This window comes from Haematobia irritans, chromosome 4, assembly GCF_050003625.1.
Source record: "Haematobia irritans isolate KBUSLIRL chromosome 4, ASM5000362v1, whole genome shotgun sequence".
NCBI classification, from domain to species: Eukaryota; Metazoa; Arthropoda; class Insecta; order Diptera; family Muscidae; genus Haematobia; species Haematobia irritans.
Genome location: NC_134400.1, coordinates 51,408,497 through 51,427,631, shown reverse-complemented (window position 1 = coordinate 51,427,631; position 19,135 = coordinate 51,408,497). Strand labels below are relative to the sequence as shown.

The window sequence follows — 19,135 nt, the reverse complement described above, 5'->3', positions numbered from 1 at the left end:
CTCTTTAAAAAAGTTTCCCGGTTTATTTGTTGGCTTTGTGACTTCCTTGTTAATAGTTCTGCATATCTTTTACTGTTAGAGTCAAGAAATTGGATTTTCATCGAAGATGATCATCGAAGATGATCCAGGGCAACGCATTGTCGAATTCACATTTTATCAAATGTTTAAAAAATTGTTATCAACATTGTAGCAAATCTCGGTTGAGGCAATTTAAATTCATGAAACTATTCCATGGGTAAAATCTCTCTTTAGAAAAGTGCGGCCAGAAAAATGTTGTAAATATTTTTGAAGTATATCTAAAATTTCATAATTTTCCTTGCCAATAGTAATGTTTAGTATATCGCTTATAAGAATAGGACTGACTAATGTTGCTGGTTTTCTTTAAATAAAGTTTCTTTACATCGGCTTGTGAATGGCCAACAATGTGGTCTATAAATAGAACTATTTGACTGTATGCGTTTATGGCGATAGCGATATTTGTTTGTTGATGACAATCACAGCTACTTGACTTTGTGGATAGTATGTTTGCTTATAAACTGTATGGTCTGCGTTTCGATTGCCTGTCTGGTCGAAAGGTAAAATCTTCTACATTTCTTGTAATACAGAAAAATGTGCTGAAAACTAAATAAATGATGTCTTAGTAACAAGGCCGTATTCAGGGGGGGGGGGGGGGGGTGAGGGTCATCAAACCCCCCCCCCTGAAATGAATGAATATTTTTATATAAATAAATATATATTTTTAGCTGCATAGAAAAATCTTATCGAAGATGTTGAAGAAAAGCTGGAGGTTTTATTTTGAAAAACGCTTACCTATAAAACTTGTACAAATCATAGAATACTAGTTGAAAAGCCCGTCAAACGACGGTCGAAAAAAAAAAAACAAATTATTTTTGTTCTCGCACCACAAATTTCATTTTTGGAAAATGTATTTCTGCTTTTTATGTGTGTTTGTTGATCTTTTTGTGAACATGACTCGCTTTGTTTGGCCATAGCAACAACAACGAAACAGCCACACATACGTGTGTAAATGAAATGGCGCAAAACCTGCGAAAAGAACCTGCCTAATTCAGCGATTGAAGCAATAAAGAGATTTTTCCAAACGTGCATATTCTTTTAAAAATTTTGGTCACTTTGCCAGTTACTCAGGGATGGAAAATACAATTTCACTGGAAGATTATTGTCAAGAGACTGAATTTTAAAGAAAATAAAATTTTGACAAAATTTTCTATAGAAATAAAATTTTGCAAAAATTTCCTATAGAAATAAAATTTTTACAAAATTTTCAATTGAAATAAAATTTTGACAAAATTTTCTATAAAAATAAAATTTTGCAAAAATTCTATATAGAAATAAAATGTTGACAACTATTTCTACCGAAATAAAAAATCGATAATATAGAATCGAATTCTTTTTTCGACGAAAACTTTCTTGAAGTTCAATAAAATCCTGTTTTTGACTATGTCTTTTACAAAATCGAGATTTTCTTCCCACATGAACATGTCTGTTTTGCCATATTTGTAAAAGACTATTAGCAAATAAGGTTGATAAAGACTTTCTCAAATTATTAAAATATTTTGTCAAAGCTATTGTACCATAAATCTGATATCGACTCAAAAATGTCTACACAAAAGGTACTAAATCATTCCCGGGGGTACTACGATACTGACCGGGGTGAAAAAGGTTTGAAAAAAGTACTACAGTCGACTCCGCTTTACTGAAACGTTAAAAATGCAGCCATTTAATTTCAGTTATCCGAAGTGTTTGCTAAAGCGGACTACGGATAACTGAAAAAAACTTCCAGTAATGCGAACTTCGGATAACTGAAAAAGTTTCAGTAAAGCGGACTCCGTATAACTGGAAAAAAATCCACTCAATTTCAGTTAACCGAACTTATGACCAATGCTATGTACATAAAATAATAAAAACAAGGTGTTTGATTCCGTCACAGGTTTGTGTAGGAAAATTGGAATTCATTTATTTGTGATTTAGAGTGATTTAAACTGTTTTGAAAGTGCCATCTTCACTTGAAATAAAGCGTTCTCAATACGGAGAAGAAAATGTACTCTCTCTCAATAGCGAGAATGTGGCATTTTCAGTAAAGCGAAGTCATACTAATGTGACGAAACTCATTTGAACACAAAAAACTTTTCAGTAATCCGATTTTTTCAGTTAAGCGGAGTTTCACTAAAGCGGAGTAATTTAAATGAAATGGACAGAAAAAACAACTGGGGAATGCGATCGATTTCAGTTATCCGAGGTTTTTCAGTAAAGCGCATTGCGCTAAAGCGGAGTCGACTGTATAGTACTGCATTTTCCATCCCTGCAGTTACTACGTGCTCATCCGAACGTTCATTTTCAACAATGAAGAGATTAAAGACGTATCTTAGAAATTCGACTAGCGAGAGTAGACTCAAAGGATTGGCATTAATGTCGGTTCATCGCCGAATAAATGTGCCGACTGAAGAAGTCATTGATTTATTTGCTGCCCAAAAAGTCCGTCGGCTCAATTTAATATTATAACAAGTATATACAGCACTAAGTTCGGCCGAGCCGAATCTTAAATACCCACCACCATGAACCAAATATTAGGGTTTCCTTTGAAATTTCAGGAGGGCTTGAGGACACTTCCCGAAGATAAATTTAAAGATTTCACCTATGAGGACTATATCAGATTCTGGATTTATAAGAACCATTTTTGTTTGAGTTTTAGAGGAATCATTAACATCTCTTGTAAGTGTGCAAGAAAATTATAAAATAACGTCTTGATTTGAAATCTTAAATCTGTAGAAGTAAAATCTAGAAATTTTACATTGAGTTTCACGCAATTTTCATGATCAGTGCGCCTTCTATACCCTCAAGAAGAGAAGTCGGTCTATATGGAGGCATTACCAAATGATCGATAAAAACTTAATCCGATACACGTTTTTGTGAGCCTAAAATACCAGAATATTTACAATTTCAGGCAAATCAGATAAAAACTACGGTTTCTAGAAACCCAAGGAGTTAAATCGGGAGATCGTTCTTATGGGGGCTATACTAAAATATGGACCGATACTCACCGTTTTCGGCACACCTCTTTAAGACCCGAAAATACCTCTAGATTTCCAATTTCAGGCAAATAGGATAAAAACTTCGGATTCTAGAAGCCCAAGAAGTAAAATCTTGAAATCGGTCTATATGGGGGCTATACCAAAATATGGACCGATACTCACCATTTTCGGCACACCTCTTTATGGTCCTAAAATACCTGTTGATTTCCAATTTCAGACAAATTGGATAAAAACTACGGTTTCTATAAGCCCAAGACCCCAAATCGGGAGGTCGTTTTATATGGGGACCATACCAAAACATGGACCGATACTCAAAATTTTTGGCACACGTATTTGTGGTCCTACAATACCTCTAGATTTCCAATTTCAGATAAATTGAATAGAAACTGCGGTTTCTATAAGCCCAAGAAGTAAAATCGGGAGATCGGTCTATATGGGGGCTATACCAAAACATGGACCGATACTCACCATTTTTGGCACACCTCTTTATGGTCATAAAATACCTCTAGATTTTAAATTTCAGGCAAATTGGATAACACCAACAAAATTGGATAACACTAAGACCCCAAATCGGGAGGTCGGTTTATATGGGGACTATATCAAAACCTGGACCGATATAGCCCATCTTCGAACTTGACCTGCCTGCAGACAAAAGACGAGTTTGTGCAAAATTTCAGTACGATTGCTTCATTATTGAAGACTGTAGCGTGATTACAACAGACAGACAGACGGACATCGTTATATCGTCTTAGAATTTCTCCCTGATCAAGAATATATATACATTATATAGTCGGAAATCGATATTTCGATATGTTACAAACGGAATGGCAAACTTATTATACCCCCGTCACCATTCCATGGTGGTGGGTATAAAAATATTGTATACATACCTATGCATAAATAAAATTTTCTACACATGAGATTATATGAATATTTTTTTAAGTTGAACCCCCCCCCCCTAATTTAAAATCCTGGCTACGGCCTTGCTTAGTAATTAGAATATGAAGAGAGATTGAATCCTGTAAAAGAGCCAAAGTTTACCATAAAACGTCTATTAACTTCTTCTAAACAAACGTTGTTACAGCGAAAACCAAAAAAATCGATGCTAATACCACAATCCCAAGTAAGTTGATTGTGGATAGGAGTCTGCAGTAGAACTTTGTATGCAATTCACGGTGGAGGCTACAAAAGATTCGGCTTGGTTGAACATCCAAGTTATTTTATATTCGTTCATTATATACACATCAGATAGTCTGTTATTGGTACCATGACTTTTGCTGCTCACTGTATGCACGTGTTGTATATGTAAAATTGGAGTTGGATTACCTTTACTATCGGAAAGAATTAGGCCATAGTAATCAAATAGGAAAGGCAACTTGGGATTACTCGAAAGAATCTTTTGCACTACATCTATTGCAGAGGGGAAAAAATTTGAACTTTTTTTGTGTTGATTTGAAATTTATAGCAAATTTTTAGTAATTTGAGGTCGCTGAATCCAAATCCGCACTTGATTTTTTTCTATCAGCTTGACTTTTCGAGATATACCGTTATGTTCTAAATTAAGGCACTTCCGCTACACCGAAAAAAAAAGTAAACTGTTTTATAGGAAGAATAAACTAACTCGTACGAAAATTGAACTAAATTTTGCTACACATTTTGAGACTTCCCCAAAGCAGGAATTTTAATGCCCGGTTATACTTTTTAACAAAAGTTCACGAACTTACACCCTCTAATAGAAGAAAATATTAACTAAAAGTTAAGAAGAAAATCATTGGCGCCAACTCACGACCATTTTAACCATACAATAGTTCATTCTTACTATTTTTGGGAATCGTACGAAAATTTTCATTTGCTTTAGTTCATATTGAACTTAAGTGTACGGTCATCGAACTTTATACTCACGTTTAATTCAAAACATATTTGAGACATACTTAAAACAAGTAAGTAAAGTAGAAAGTCGGGCGGGGCCGACTATATCATACCCTAAACCACCCTTACTGAATTAGTAAACATAAGCATTTGTGGGGTAACATTGATATAGGTATGGCAGATAAACCGCAGTTGCATATTTAACAAAAGTAAGGGGTACATGTTTATGGGTGCTTTGTATCAATGTGACTATAGCTCATAGTCAGTGTTGCCAGGGAAAATGTTCGGTTTACCCTACAAGGACAAAAAAAGTTCCCTACTTTCCCATACAATCCCAAACAATTTTCCCTAGTATATTTTTCGTTAAATTTAAACAAATTTTACAAAACAAAATGGTTCTAAATACTTTATTATCTTAAAACATGAAAATGGAACGTATAAAGGGTGATACGGTCAAAATTTGGTTAAGGGAAAACGCGTGTAAATCGGTGAAATCGTTTATTTAAAAAAATCAAATTAAATTTCTTTTCAAAGTTCAATTAGTATAAAATTCAGGAAAAATATTCAGTTAGGCTTTCGCTTTTCCAAATCCGAATTTCCGTGCCTCACGCTTGACACCTGCCATCAGATTTTGTACAGCCACCTTGTCCACCTTCTTCGCCGCAGAAAGCCAGTTTGCCTTGAACTGCTGCTCGTCCTTAGCAGTTTTTTTTGGTCTTCTTTAGGTTCCGCTTGACAATAGTCCACACTGAAAAAACAGTGAACCCTTTTCCATTGCAAAATAAACTAAACTGTAGTAATATTGACCATGATTTAGCCCTTAAGATTTTTTTCAACTTGTCTAGTTTATAATTCTCTTAAATTTTAGTTCATCTATAACATTGTATTTTAGTTCATTTTTACAACACCATAAGATTTATATACCCCTACCAAGTTAAAAAGTCAGTATTATTTTGGTTTACTTGCTTATTTTGTGGGAAACCCGATAATAAAAATTGGTTAACAGTCTCTTTAAAATGTCGACGACTAAACTATTTTTAAATCAATCATTCCACAGTACAGAGAAATTAAATAATTAAAGGAACAACAAACTGTTTTACTATTATGAAAATTTTCATACATTAAAATTAAACTTTCTTTAAGCAAAAGTACTTTATTATAAAAACTTATGATGAAAGTTCTTAATACAATATTTTTTGTGAATAAAAATTATGACCACCTGGAACAGAGAGTAGTTCATTTGAACCCGCTGTTTGGACATTTTGACTTATCCTTTTTTTATTCATCGTAGGTAGTTTTTTTTTTCACATATCTTGCTGGAAAAAATGGAAACAAAAATGAACATTGTTAAAAATTAACACCATGTAATGAAATATAATTTTTAATTCTTCATTTTAGCTTGTAACTTACCATATTTGGGGCATTTTATCAAATGGTGTAAAGAATTCAACTTTTCTTTGGAAAACGTATCTCATAAAATTTGTACCTGAAACAATTAGAGAAATAATGAAGTATTCTAAATAAACTCATAAAAATGTGTTGTTATCGATGTGAAGGATATAATAAAATAAATATTCTAGTTGAAAGAAAGCCAAAGTTTGAATATAAAACTTACCAATTCTCTATTAAATTGTACGCTGAGGGGAAATATAAAAAGTTGTCCAAATTTATTTGGGTTACTCTGAAATTAAATATTAAATAAAATTATTAAATAAGTTTTCAAAAAATCTAATGAAAAAAATAATAATATGCATTAAAAACCAAATATTCTTTATAACCCTAGACAGTCATCATTCGTCAAAATGACGACACGTAATTTCATTTTCGATTTAAAATGCATTTTAGTCTATTGGGAAATGGTGAATTTAAGTTATACTAATTCGACCGTTTTATGAATTTTTGCTTTATATTACTTAAAACCAAATGGAGTAAGAAAATAAACTCAAGTTTGGTTCACTTTTTCGCTCACGATGAAAATTTTAGCGTCTTGAAATGAGCCGTAGTCAAAATGACGAAGGCTGACGTTAATGTACAAAAAATAAGGATGACTGTCCAGGGCTAAAAGAAAGTTAAAGAATCCTTACCAATTCACTATTAAATTACAGGCAAAGGAGTACTAAAAATTTGTCCAAATGTTTAAGGGGTTATTCTGAAATTAAATATTTGTTTTTACATTAAAAATATTACATTGGTTTCCAAAAAATTTGATTAAAGACATACTAAAATAAGGCATTAAAAACCTGTAATTTTGATGATAAAAAGGTCACAAAAACGTAAATATTCTAGTTAAAATAAAGTCAATTTTTAAAAGAAAACTTACCAATTCTCTATTTTTTATTTGTTCGAATCCATCTGGAGTTGCTCTGAAATTAAATATTGTTTTTACAACAAAGAAAAACATTAAACTGGTTTCCAAAAAAATTAATTAACATATAATAATATACATAAAAAATATTCTTTTTAAAAGAAAGTCATTTTAAAAAAATACTTACCAATTTATGAATAAACTATACGCTGAGATATAACAACAATTTTCCAAATTCATCTGGAATTGAATATTAATTTTTTACATAGAATAATAAAAAATTCAATACACTTTCAATTTCAACATATTTTCCTAAATATTCGTTATAACTTTTTTCTAAACTACCGATAAAATATTAATAACTCTCATTTAAAAGGTTTAATAAACAAACACCAATATATGTCTCAAAAATCCAAAATATTCCATGCCTTTATACTCCCTTGTTGCATAACTACTTAAAAGATGCAACAGCCCACGCCAACGCCAACTATACAACTGAAGCATGCCAAACAAAACCAAGCAAAGCCAAAACATTCCTACAACAACAAAAAAACATGTGCCTTTATTGAAAACAACACCTCATCCAGCCAAATAAACCATCCGCGAATAACAAACACACACGCACACACACAAACCACTAAATGCACAAAAATAACAAACAACCCCACGCTCATGTATACACAACAAAACTCAAGTAACATCATCTTTACATTAATCACATTCCACTATGCCGATAAAGATGTCTGTACTATGCATTAGTTCATCGCATCTGCTGACAATTTACTCTAAGAATAATATTCGTAAAGGCACACCAGTTTACGAACAATGAAACGTTTAACTTAAAATTTGCAAAATTTTCAAGAAATGTTATCTACCATTTTTGACGAAAATGTCTATAAATTTAATTACATGTGAACTAAAAATATTTCATTGGGTAATTTTCTACCAACAATTATTAACTATAGGAATTGTCAGTAAGAAATTGCTATCCACTTTCAAGTTCATTTTTCGTAAAAAAATATTTTCTCATACAAAAAAATCTTATAGTAAATTGCACTTATTATTTAGAAAATACTTTACATTTCACAAGTAGTTTTATAGCATGACAAACGAATTTTTAACTACCAGTTAAGAAATTTTTTAAGGAAATTTCCATCGTATTTTGTAGGCCATGAACTAAACGATTGCTACTTAGAATTTGTAAAATTTCCTTCCGAGTAGTTAATTTTCGTTGAAGATGCGAAAAATGAACTAAAATTCTGGAAAATTCTTGTAATAAATTAATGTAAACATTTTCTTAAATTTACGAGACACTTTTTTTCTGTGCAGTATTTCTCAATTGGGCGAAGCTCTGGCGTGTTGGGAGGGTTCTTGTCCTTGGGAACCACTCTTGTCCTTGGCGGCGTACCACTCCATGGCCTTTTTACCGTAATGGCAAGATGCCAAATCCGGCCAAAACAGTACAGAACAACCGTGTTTCTTCAGGAAAGGCAGCAGACGTTTATTCAAACACTCTTTCACGTACATTTCTTGGTTGACAGTCCCGAAATCTATGAAAATGCTGCTTTTCAAGGCACAGGTACAGATGGCTTGTCAAACCAGATATTTCTTTGCGAACTTTGACAGTTTCATGTGCTTGAAAATATCTGCTACCTTTCCCCTTCCTTTTGCCGTATAAAACTCCTGTCCCGGAAGCTGCTGGTAGTCGGCTTTGACGTAGGTTTCGTCGTCCATTACCACGCAGTCAAACTTCGTCAGCATCGTCGTGTACAGCCTCCGGGATCGCGCTTTGGCCGTCGTATTTTGTTTATCATCGCGATTTGGAGTCACTACCTTCTTGTAAGTCGATAGTCCGGCTCGTTTTTTGGCTCGATGCACGGTTGTAGACGATACACCCAGCTTATTTGCGGCATCTCGAAGAGAGAGGTTAGGGTTTCGCTTGAAACTACTGTCGTCTCAGCGGCTTCCGGTTTTCGATTTCCCCCCGATCCAGACTTCCTGGCTGTCGACAAACGTTCCCCAAACACTTTAATTACTTTTGTAACGGTTGATTTGACAACTTTTAGCGATTTTGCCAGCTCTGAGTGCGAGTAGCTCGGATTTTCGCGATGCACGAGCAAAATTTTGATACGCTGCTCTTATTGTTTGGACGGCATTTTGACAACTGAAGAGTGAAAATAGGAGCAACATTCTACACAAATACACCTTCAAAATGAGGGGTGTTCAGGTTTTTTAAATGCAAAATTGAAAGAAATACGTCAAGTTTATATTGACCAAATTTTGGCCGTATCACCCTTTATATCATACAAAATAAATTTGTATTACCACCACGGTTGCCACAGTTGGTAGAATTCTACCAAAAATTTTATTTTTTTTTGTTAAATCTCTATAGAAATAATATTTTGGAAAAAGTTTCTATAAACTAATTTTTTTGAGAAATTTTTCTACAGAAATAAAATTTTGAAAAAAATTTTTATAGAAATAATATTTTGAAAAAATTTCTATAGAGATACAATTTTGACAAAATTTTCTATAGAAATAAAATGTTGACAAAATTTTCTATAGAATAAAGTTTTGACAAAAATTTCTATAGAAATATTTGTTTGGTAGATTTGTTGTAATTTGTGGTAACCTTAAAATTTTGTTAGATTTTTTTTTTGGCACGAGTGGTAACTGTTGTTACCACACATTGTTAAAGATCAAGCCTTGCCGGCTTTTAATTTCCTCCTCTAGAACCACCAAAATGTAAAAATTATTACTAAATGTCCCTACATTGTGGTCCTACGTCCCTACAAGATGCTAAATATTAGAAAAAACCTACATATAGGGAATGTCTCCTGCTTCTAGCAACACTGGCTGTAGTTGATATTGCACCTACGGGCCACTAATATTGAGCCCATTGTTAGAAAAGAGAAAATCGCTCAATTATTGTGAAAGAAAATGAAAAAGCTAAAAGTACGTATAAATACGATCGGCTAGTACATCAAAATTTGAAAATTGAGTAACTTTGGTTAATAAATAAGAGTACTATGGCCAAATTTGGGAAAATCGAGCGATGCATATATATAGAAGCTATATCTAAATCTGAACCAATTTGCATAATATTTTGTGGGTTTGATTAATAACACAAAAGGTTACCTTGTGCAAGATTTGGATAAGATCAGTTAAGAAATGAGGCCTGTATGGTCAAACATAAGGTTATAAGGGCGAATTTTTCCAAATCGGGCGATACATATATGGGAGCTATATCTAAATCTGAACCGATTTCGATGAAATTTTGCACATATAGTTAGTACTATAGAGGACTGGATCTAGCCAACTTTGAGTAAGATCAGTTAATAAATAAGGGTTCTATGGCCAAATTTGGGAAAATCGAGGTATACATATATATGGGAGCTATAGCTAAATCTGAACCAATTTCGATGATTTTTTGCACATATAGTTAGTGCTATAGAAGATTACATTTAGCCAACTTTGAGTAAGATCGGTTGATAAATAAAGGCTATATCTAAATCTGAACCGATTTGGATGAAATATTGCAGACCTGAAGGGCGCTAGATCGACTCTGGAGGTGATTCTGAGTCGATCGGTATATATTTTATGGGGTCTAAAATCAATATTTCTGGTAGGCACATTTTTTGGCAGATCAAACTTATTATACCTTGACCACTATATGGTTTAGGGTATAAAAACGAAAATTTCATTGGGCAGTGGAAAATTTAGCAAAAAGTAATAAAATTTAACTACTAACAAATATTTTTTTTACAATAAAAATAAGTTGAATTTAGCGTTAGTTTAACTACGGAAATTTTTTTCTGTGTACATATATTGGAATTGGACAAGTCCACAAACATTTCTTCTAAGGCGCATCTTGGGATCCCCCAATGATTTTTTTCTACTTCCGATGCAGTTCTTGTGGACAAGTATTAGAAAGTACGCACTCAGGCTATTTTAAATGCAAATTTTGGACACTTAAATTTTACAAAAAAAAAAAGAAAATTAATAAAAAATAGAAAATAAATAAAAATAAAAAAATAATAATAATAAAAATTATTTTCATTTCCGATGGGATTTGAACCTGTGCCGTTTGACTCTTTCGCGTCCATGGAAGTTCTCTTGCGAAGGTTTTGCAAATTATAAAAATATTTAATTTTTTTGTTGATTTTTAATGGACAAAATATATTTATACGAAAATATATGCCGAAAATAAAAACAATGAATAACATAAAAAAATATTTTTTTACAAATATTTTATAAAAAAATTGCCGCTGTTGAGAATTGAACCTGCGTTTCTTATTTTTTCGTTCATACTAATAAAGAACATATCGAAAAGCAATTAGAATGTTATTCCTTGGTGTCGTATTACGATCATACCACAAAAATTTGAATTGACCTTTCGACGCTTTATGTTCAATGGCGTTTGTGGCTGAGTGTGCTAAGGCGTTCTGTTATGGTGCCAACAAACCCAGGTTCAACCCCTGGTCGGAGCGAAAAAGGTTTTCAAATTGTAAAAAAATAGATAATAGGACAATAATATAGTGTAATAAAACTTATAGATGAAGAAAAGTGAAATTGGTTGAAAAAAAAAAATTTTTCGCTTTTTAATGGAAGAAATTCATTCAAATTAACTTCCAGGGCACAACTTCTAAAGCAATGGAAAGGATCCAAAAAGGGAGTACTTCCGTCCTATGACAAGCCCATATAAAATTCATTGGAGATGATCCAAGTTTGCACTACTTCCAAGTTTTTCACTTTTTCCAAGTAGAGATATCGGTTAAGTTAAAAAAATTAATTTTTAACAAAAAAAATTTTTTTCTTTTGGTTTTATTCACAGTTTTTGTCTTGAAACAGTTATTTAAATATTTTTCGAATAAAATGAGCTGTAAATCATTACAATCAGTGCTCTACTTGTGATTTTGTTTACGATTTACTGAATTGATATAAATCGCGATTTCCATAAAATATATACCGATCGACTCAGAATCAACTCCTGAGTCGATCTAGCGTTTGGTGTCCGTCCGTCCGTCTGACCATGTATTTGTTGTTCACAGGATTCCGGTCGCAATAATTAACCGATTTTGATGAAATTCGGTACACGGAAGTTTTTGGGCACAAGGACGAACGATATTTAATTTGGAAGAAATCGGATCAAATTTAGATATAGCTCCCATATATATGTATCGCCCGATTTCGACAAATGGGGCCACGTTGCGCTTTTTTTTCAAACGGATCGTCACCAAATTTGGCAAAAGGTAATCTTTTTCATCGCCCTTTAAGTCTGCAAAATTTCATCCAAATCGGTTCAGATTTAGATATAGTTCTCATATATATGTATCGCCCGATTTTCCCAAATTTGGTCACAAAACCCTTGTTTATCAACCGATCTTACTCAAGGTTGGCTATATGAAATCTTCTATAACACTAACTATATGTGCAGAAAATCATCGAAATCGGTTCAGATTTAGATATAGCTCCCATATATATGTACCGACCGATTTTTCTAAATTTGGCTATAAAACCCTTATTTATCAACCGATAGTAGTCAAAGTTAGCCAAATGTAATCTTCTATAGCACTAACTGTATGTGCAAAATTTCATCGAAATCGGATGTAGATATAGCTCCCATATATGTCTCGCCCGATTTTTGCCCCTAATAACCTTATGTTTGACCATAGAGGCCTCATTTCTTATTTGATCTTACTCAAATTGTGCACAAGGTAACCTTGTGTGGTATTAAGGAGGAACTTAGAAGCCGGCAAGGCTTGATCTTTACTTACCGCTCGTGCCAAAAACATTTTTGTCAAAACTTTATTCCTGTAGAAAATTTTGTCAACATTTTATTTCTATAGAAAATTTTGTCAAACTTGTATTTCTATAGAAATTTTTTTTCAAAATATTATTTCTATGGACTTTTTTCTCCAAATTGTATTTCTATAGATTTTTTTCTCAACATTTTATTTCTCAAAAATTTGTTTATAGAAACTTTTTCCAAAATTTTATTTTTCTAGAGATTTAATTCTACCAACTGTGGTAGTCGTGGTGGTAATACAAATTTATTTTCTAGGTTGTATTCGTTGCATTTTCACGTTTTAAGATAATAAAGTACTTAGAACCATTTTTTTTTTGTAAAATTTGTTTAAATTTAACGAAAAATTTTGTAGGGAAAAATGCTTTTGAATGTATGGGAATGTGGGGAACTTTTTTTTGTCCTTGCAGGGTAAACCGAATATTTTCCCTGGCAACACTGACTATGAGCTATAGTCAGATTGAGACAAAGCACCCATAAATATGTACCCCTTAATTTTCTTAAATATGCAACTGCGGTTTATCTCCCAGACCTATATCAATGTTACCCCACAAATGCTTATGATTACTAATTCAGTAAGGGTGGTGTAGGGTATGATATAGTCGGCCCCACCCGACTTTCTACTTTACTTACTTGTTTTGTTTTAATTTTCGCCAATGCTACCACATACCCAGCAAAAAAAGCGTCGCCAAAAAAGTAGTGAAAATGTTCTTTTTGGATCCGGAAGTGTTGCAAAATTGGCACAGAAGTGAAGAATTTAATATGGGCTCGTCATAGGACGGATGTCCACCATTTCATCAGCCGCTGCACTGAATGCGCATCACTTCTTTAGATGTGATCCGAATTCAGTGTTTTGGATGTGAATTACAAAATTTTGTGGTATTTTGACGAATAATTAATTTTTTATGATTTTTAATGCAATCTGAAACCCTTGACCTCAAATATTTTCAAAATTTCGCAATTTCTCTAGAATGAATTTAGAATTTTTTTCGACAAAATTTAAATAATTTATACCATTTTATTATTATTTTATTTGAAACAAATATGTTAAAAATAGGTAAATATGCTTCGGCCAGGCCGAAGCTTATGTACCCTCCACCATGGATTGCGTACACTGTTAGAAAAATATGTTTTTCATATGTTCCGATATAAACAAAATGTGTTTCGGGCACGATTTTAAACCACAATATATTTAAGTGCGAACATGTAATTTTCCTAAACTAACACTAAATGTTTGGGACATCTATGTTAATATGTTAGAATATATTATGTTTGGGGCATGAATGTTTCATAAAAATCATATGTGTGAATACAAACATATATAAATTTACAAATTTCAACTAAACATACATATGTTGTGATATTTTATTCAAAGCGACAGAGAGAGTATAGAGAGAAATAGAGATGGAAACCGGGAGAGTTGACGAAAGATATCAATATAACACAGCAAAAGAGTCAAAAGAGAACAATTTCTGTGAAACCGCTTGTATGTTGTTTCGGAAAACTGTTTTATGATAAGGCCAAAAATTTGATATGTTTAAGTCTAAATATTATTTAATTTGAATAAAGAGAATATACATTCTGAACCAAGAGAATAGACATTTGAAAAACAAACAGCATATGTTTTCGCCTGGAGAGCAGCATTTTATGTATGTGTGGACATGTGTTTTGTTTATCATTTTGGCATTATTTTTTTCTTGGTTCGTTAAAAGAAATCAGGGGTCTTCATAAAAATAACGAAAGGGCACTATACTCTTTTTAGAGTTGGGACGGTAAAATGAAATAAGGAGGAAATAGTGAAAAATTACACAGTAAAATGTAAAAAAACAAAGTTTAGTTTCTCTTTATTAAAAAGTAGTCCACGAGGAGTTGACGGACACCATCAAATATAAAAGCGGGCATTAAGTTCGACTTTTACAGCTAAAACAATTTAAAAAGTTTATTTTCTTTAAAATGAATTATTAAAGAAAAATAAAAGGAATTTTAGAGCGATGGTGTTAAATGCTAGTAAAAAACTGTTCACTCCTAAATAAATTTATGTTTATATTATAAAATTATGTATGTATGTTTATACTCGACTCCACGTTCTTCTTTTGTTAGTTTTTGAATTCCTTCCAAATTTTAAAGTTTTGTACAAAAACAGTTTTTTATTACAAGATTGTTATTTTTGCAATAAAAAATAATATTTTATCCAAAAATCATTCAATTTCGTTTATATCAAGCACTGTTACTGACTATAAATCTTTAATAACGCACATTTCGATGTTTCATTTAAAAAAATTAATATAGTATAAATATAAATGTGTAAATTAAAAAAAAAAAAAAAAAAAAAAACAAAAAAAAATGTTCGGTCGGAGCAGGGATTGAACCCACGACCCTTTGCATGCAAGGCAGACATGCTAACCACTGCTCCACGTGGCAAACAAATGTATGTTTCTGTTAAATAATGTTATGTTTGCATGGGCTCGTGGGCGCTGCAAACTATGCTATATAAATGTAACTTAAAACGATAATTATCTACTGGTGACTATAACAGCTACGTAGCCCAGTGGATAGTGTGTTGGCTTACAAACTGTATGGTCCTCGGTTCGATTCTCCGTGCAGGCGAAAGGTAAAATTTAAAAATTTTATAAAAGTGAATAATTTCTTCAACATTATTTGTATTACAGAGAAAGGTGCCAATAACTAAAAAATTTCGTGGAAGTGAAAATTACGAGTATGTTAGGGAATGAGCACAATCGTGTTTGGGAAAAATTCTTCCAAGCATATAATATTTTTGGCTCAAAATGCTTCCAAACATATAATATGTTCACATAAAACAAACATATTAATGTTTCGGCAGTATGCAATAATATATGTGCTTCCTGCAAAATATGTTTGGAACATATGTTAAAGAAGCGATTTTTTTTGAGGGTGTAGAAACTTCTTCTAAACACTGCCATCCACAATCGAATTACTTAAGTTGCGGTAACGCTTGCCGATGGCAAGGTATCTTAAAACCTCCTAACAGCAACTTCTAAATTGTATGTAAGTCCATACGTGATATATATTAAATCAAAAAAGATCGATCAGATACGTATGTAATTCAGTTTGACAAAATAGACTTTGACAAAATTTTCTACAGAAATAAAATTTTAACATAATTTTCTATAGAAATAAAATTTTCACAAAATTCTCTATAGAAATAAAAATTTTGACAAAATTTTCTATAGAAAGAAAATTTTGACAAAAATTTCTACAGAAATAAAATTTTAACAAAATTATCTATAGAAATAAAATTTTGAAAAAATTTTCTATAGAAATAAAATTTTGGTAGATTATTTTTGGCTCGAGTGGCAACCATGATTATGAACCGATATGGACCAATTTTTGTTTGATTGAAGATCGGCTATATATAACTATAGACCGAAATGGACCAATTTTGGTATGGTTGTTAGCGGCCATATACTAACACCACGTTCCAAATTTGGACCGGATCGGATGAATCTTGCTCCTCCAAGAGGCTCCGGAGGTCAAATCAGGAGAACGTTTTATATGGGGGCTATATATAATTATGGACCGATATGGACCAATTCTGGCACGGTTGTTAAAGATCATATACTAACACCATGTTCCAAATTACAACCAGATTGGATGAAATTTGCTTCTCTTGGAGACTTCGCAAGCCAAATATGGGGATCGGTTTATATGGGGCTATATATAATTATGAACCGATATGGACCAATTTTAGATGGTTGTTAGAGACTATATACCAACATCATGTACCAAATTTCAGGCGGATCGGATGAAATTTGCTTCTTTTTGACACTCCGCAACCCAAATCTGGGGATCGGTTTATATGGGGGCTATATATAATTATGGACCGATGTGGACCAATTTTTGCATGGTTGTTAGAGACCATATACCAACATCATGTACCAAATTTCAGCCGGATCGGATGAAATTTGCTTCTCTTTGAGGCTTCGCAAGCCAAATCTGGGGATTGGTTTATATGGGGGCTATATATAATTATGGACCGATGTGGACCAATTTTTGCACAGTTGTTAGAAACCATATACCAACACCACGTACCAAATTTCAGCCGGATCGGATGAAATTTGCTTCTCTTTGAGGCTTCGCAAGCCAAATCTGGGGATCGGTTTATATGGGGTCTATATATAATTATGGACCGATGTGGACCAATTTTTACATGGTTGTTAGAGACCATATACCAACATCATGTACCAAATTTCAGCCGGATCGGATGAAATTTGCTTCTCTTTGAGGCTCCGCAAGCCAAATCTGGGGATCGGTTTATATGGGGGCTATATATAATTATGGACCGATGTGGACCAATTTTTGCATGATTGTTAGAGACCATATACCAACTCCATGTACCAAATTACAGCCGGATTGGATGAAATTTGCTTCTCTTTGAGGCTCCGTAAGCCAAATCTGGGGATTGGTTTATATGGGGGCTATATATAATTATGGACCGATGAGCACCAATTTTTGCATGGTTGTTAGAGACCATATACCAACACCATGTACCAAATTTCAGCCGGATCGGATGAAATATGCTTCTGTTAGAGGCTCCACAAACCAAATCTAGGGGTCCCTTTATATGGGGGCTATACGTAAAAGTGGACCGATATGGCCCATTTTCAATACCATCCGATCTACATCAATAACAACTACTTGTGCCAAGTTCCAAGTCGACAGCTTGTTTCGTTCGGAAGCGTGATTTCAACAGACGGACGGACATTCTTAGATCGACTCAGAATTTCACCACGACCCAGAATATATATTCTTTATGGGGTCTTAGAGCAATATTTCGATGTGTTACAAACGGAATGACAAAGTTAATATACCCCCATCCTATGGTGGAGGGTATAAAATGTTAAAATTGCCCTTTAAAGGTATTAAAAAAAACGAGTTATAAAAAATTGAATTAGAAGAACTTCCTGAGTAGTTAAAATAAAGAACATCTCTGGAATGACATTTTTGGAAGGCTTTTAATTGTGGGCATTTAGAAATACTTTCAAATTTTTTGCTGGGTAGCTTTAAGAGACAACCGCAATACCTGTGTTAGTTTGCTCAGTGCATTACTTTTACTCTATTACCCCACCCTCCAATATTACTCCATGGCTTATTTTCGATTTGTATACAAAACAAATTATTCGAAAACTTGAAAAGACTAAAAAAACAGAAAACAAAATTTCAATCAATTCCTTCTCGATTACCTCGAAAAGCTCATCTTGCATCTAGCTGGCTCAGCATGCCGATATTCGTGCCGAGCTATTAGACAAAATCAATTGCATTTACTCTTCCCTTCATTCATCCATCCGCCCCCAGTCTAATATAGTGGTAGTCTCTGTATAATATCCCTGTTGTTTAGACGTTGATTGCTGAAAGTTGCCCAGAGATACATCACGTTTTCTACATTTGTAGCGAATCATCTCATCTGGATTGGGCGTGCATGTTATCAATACTTGCCAAGTTGTGGATTGTTCCGTATCTGGAGCTGGAGTTGGAGTTGGAAAATAAGGAAGACCAAATAATAATAATAGTAGAAGTTATCAAAATGTTACATATTAATATGAACGATTTTAGTTTAGAGTGCGTGTTTAGGAAATTGGCACTGAGAAAATTTTATCACAACTGTATGAAATACAATTATGGATCCGATTTTATTGAATACTACACACAAAAAATTTTTTTTCTGATTCAATCACGAAATTAATTGATCCAATTAATTTTTTAATTGAAATGTCTTCAATCTCAGAAATGATAGTATCAATTAAAATATTAATTGACAGTCAATTAAAAAATTAATGTGATTGATTTTTATTTCAATTAAAAAATTTGTTGATTCAATTAAATTTTTAATTGAATATTTTTTAAAACTCAATTAAGATTTTAATTGGAAAAATTTTCGTGAATTTTTTTTCTGTGTATGTTAGCTGAACCCAGCCCTCTTCAATGCGCCCTACATATAAAATTCCAATTTCATGCAAACCGGCCAATATTAGAGGAGTTTTAAATTGTTGTGCAAGGGGTAGGTACCCCTGCTCAGAAGTAGGGAAATTAAAAATCTTATTTTAATTGTATTACACCATCTTATGT

General features: G+C 32.9%; 1 long non-coding RNA gene across 1 annotated transcript; it reads right to left on the bottom strand.

Moving 5' to 3' along the window:
• Positions 1 to 6,146: 6,146 nt before the first annotated feature.
• Positions 6,147 to 7,069, bottom strand: LOC142233539 (uncharacterized). The gene is made up of 4 exons (XR_012721428.1): positions 7,004 to 7,069; positions 6,535 to 6,600; positions 6,330 to 6,405; positions 6,147 to 6,235 (listed from the first exon to the last, which is right to left on the bottom strand). It is a non-coding gene; the product is annotated as an uncharacterized LOC142233539 (long non-coding RNA).
• Between the last annotated feature and the right edge of the window lie 12,066 nt (positions 7,070 to 19,135).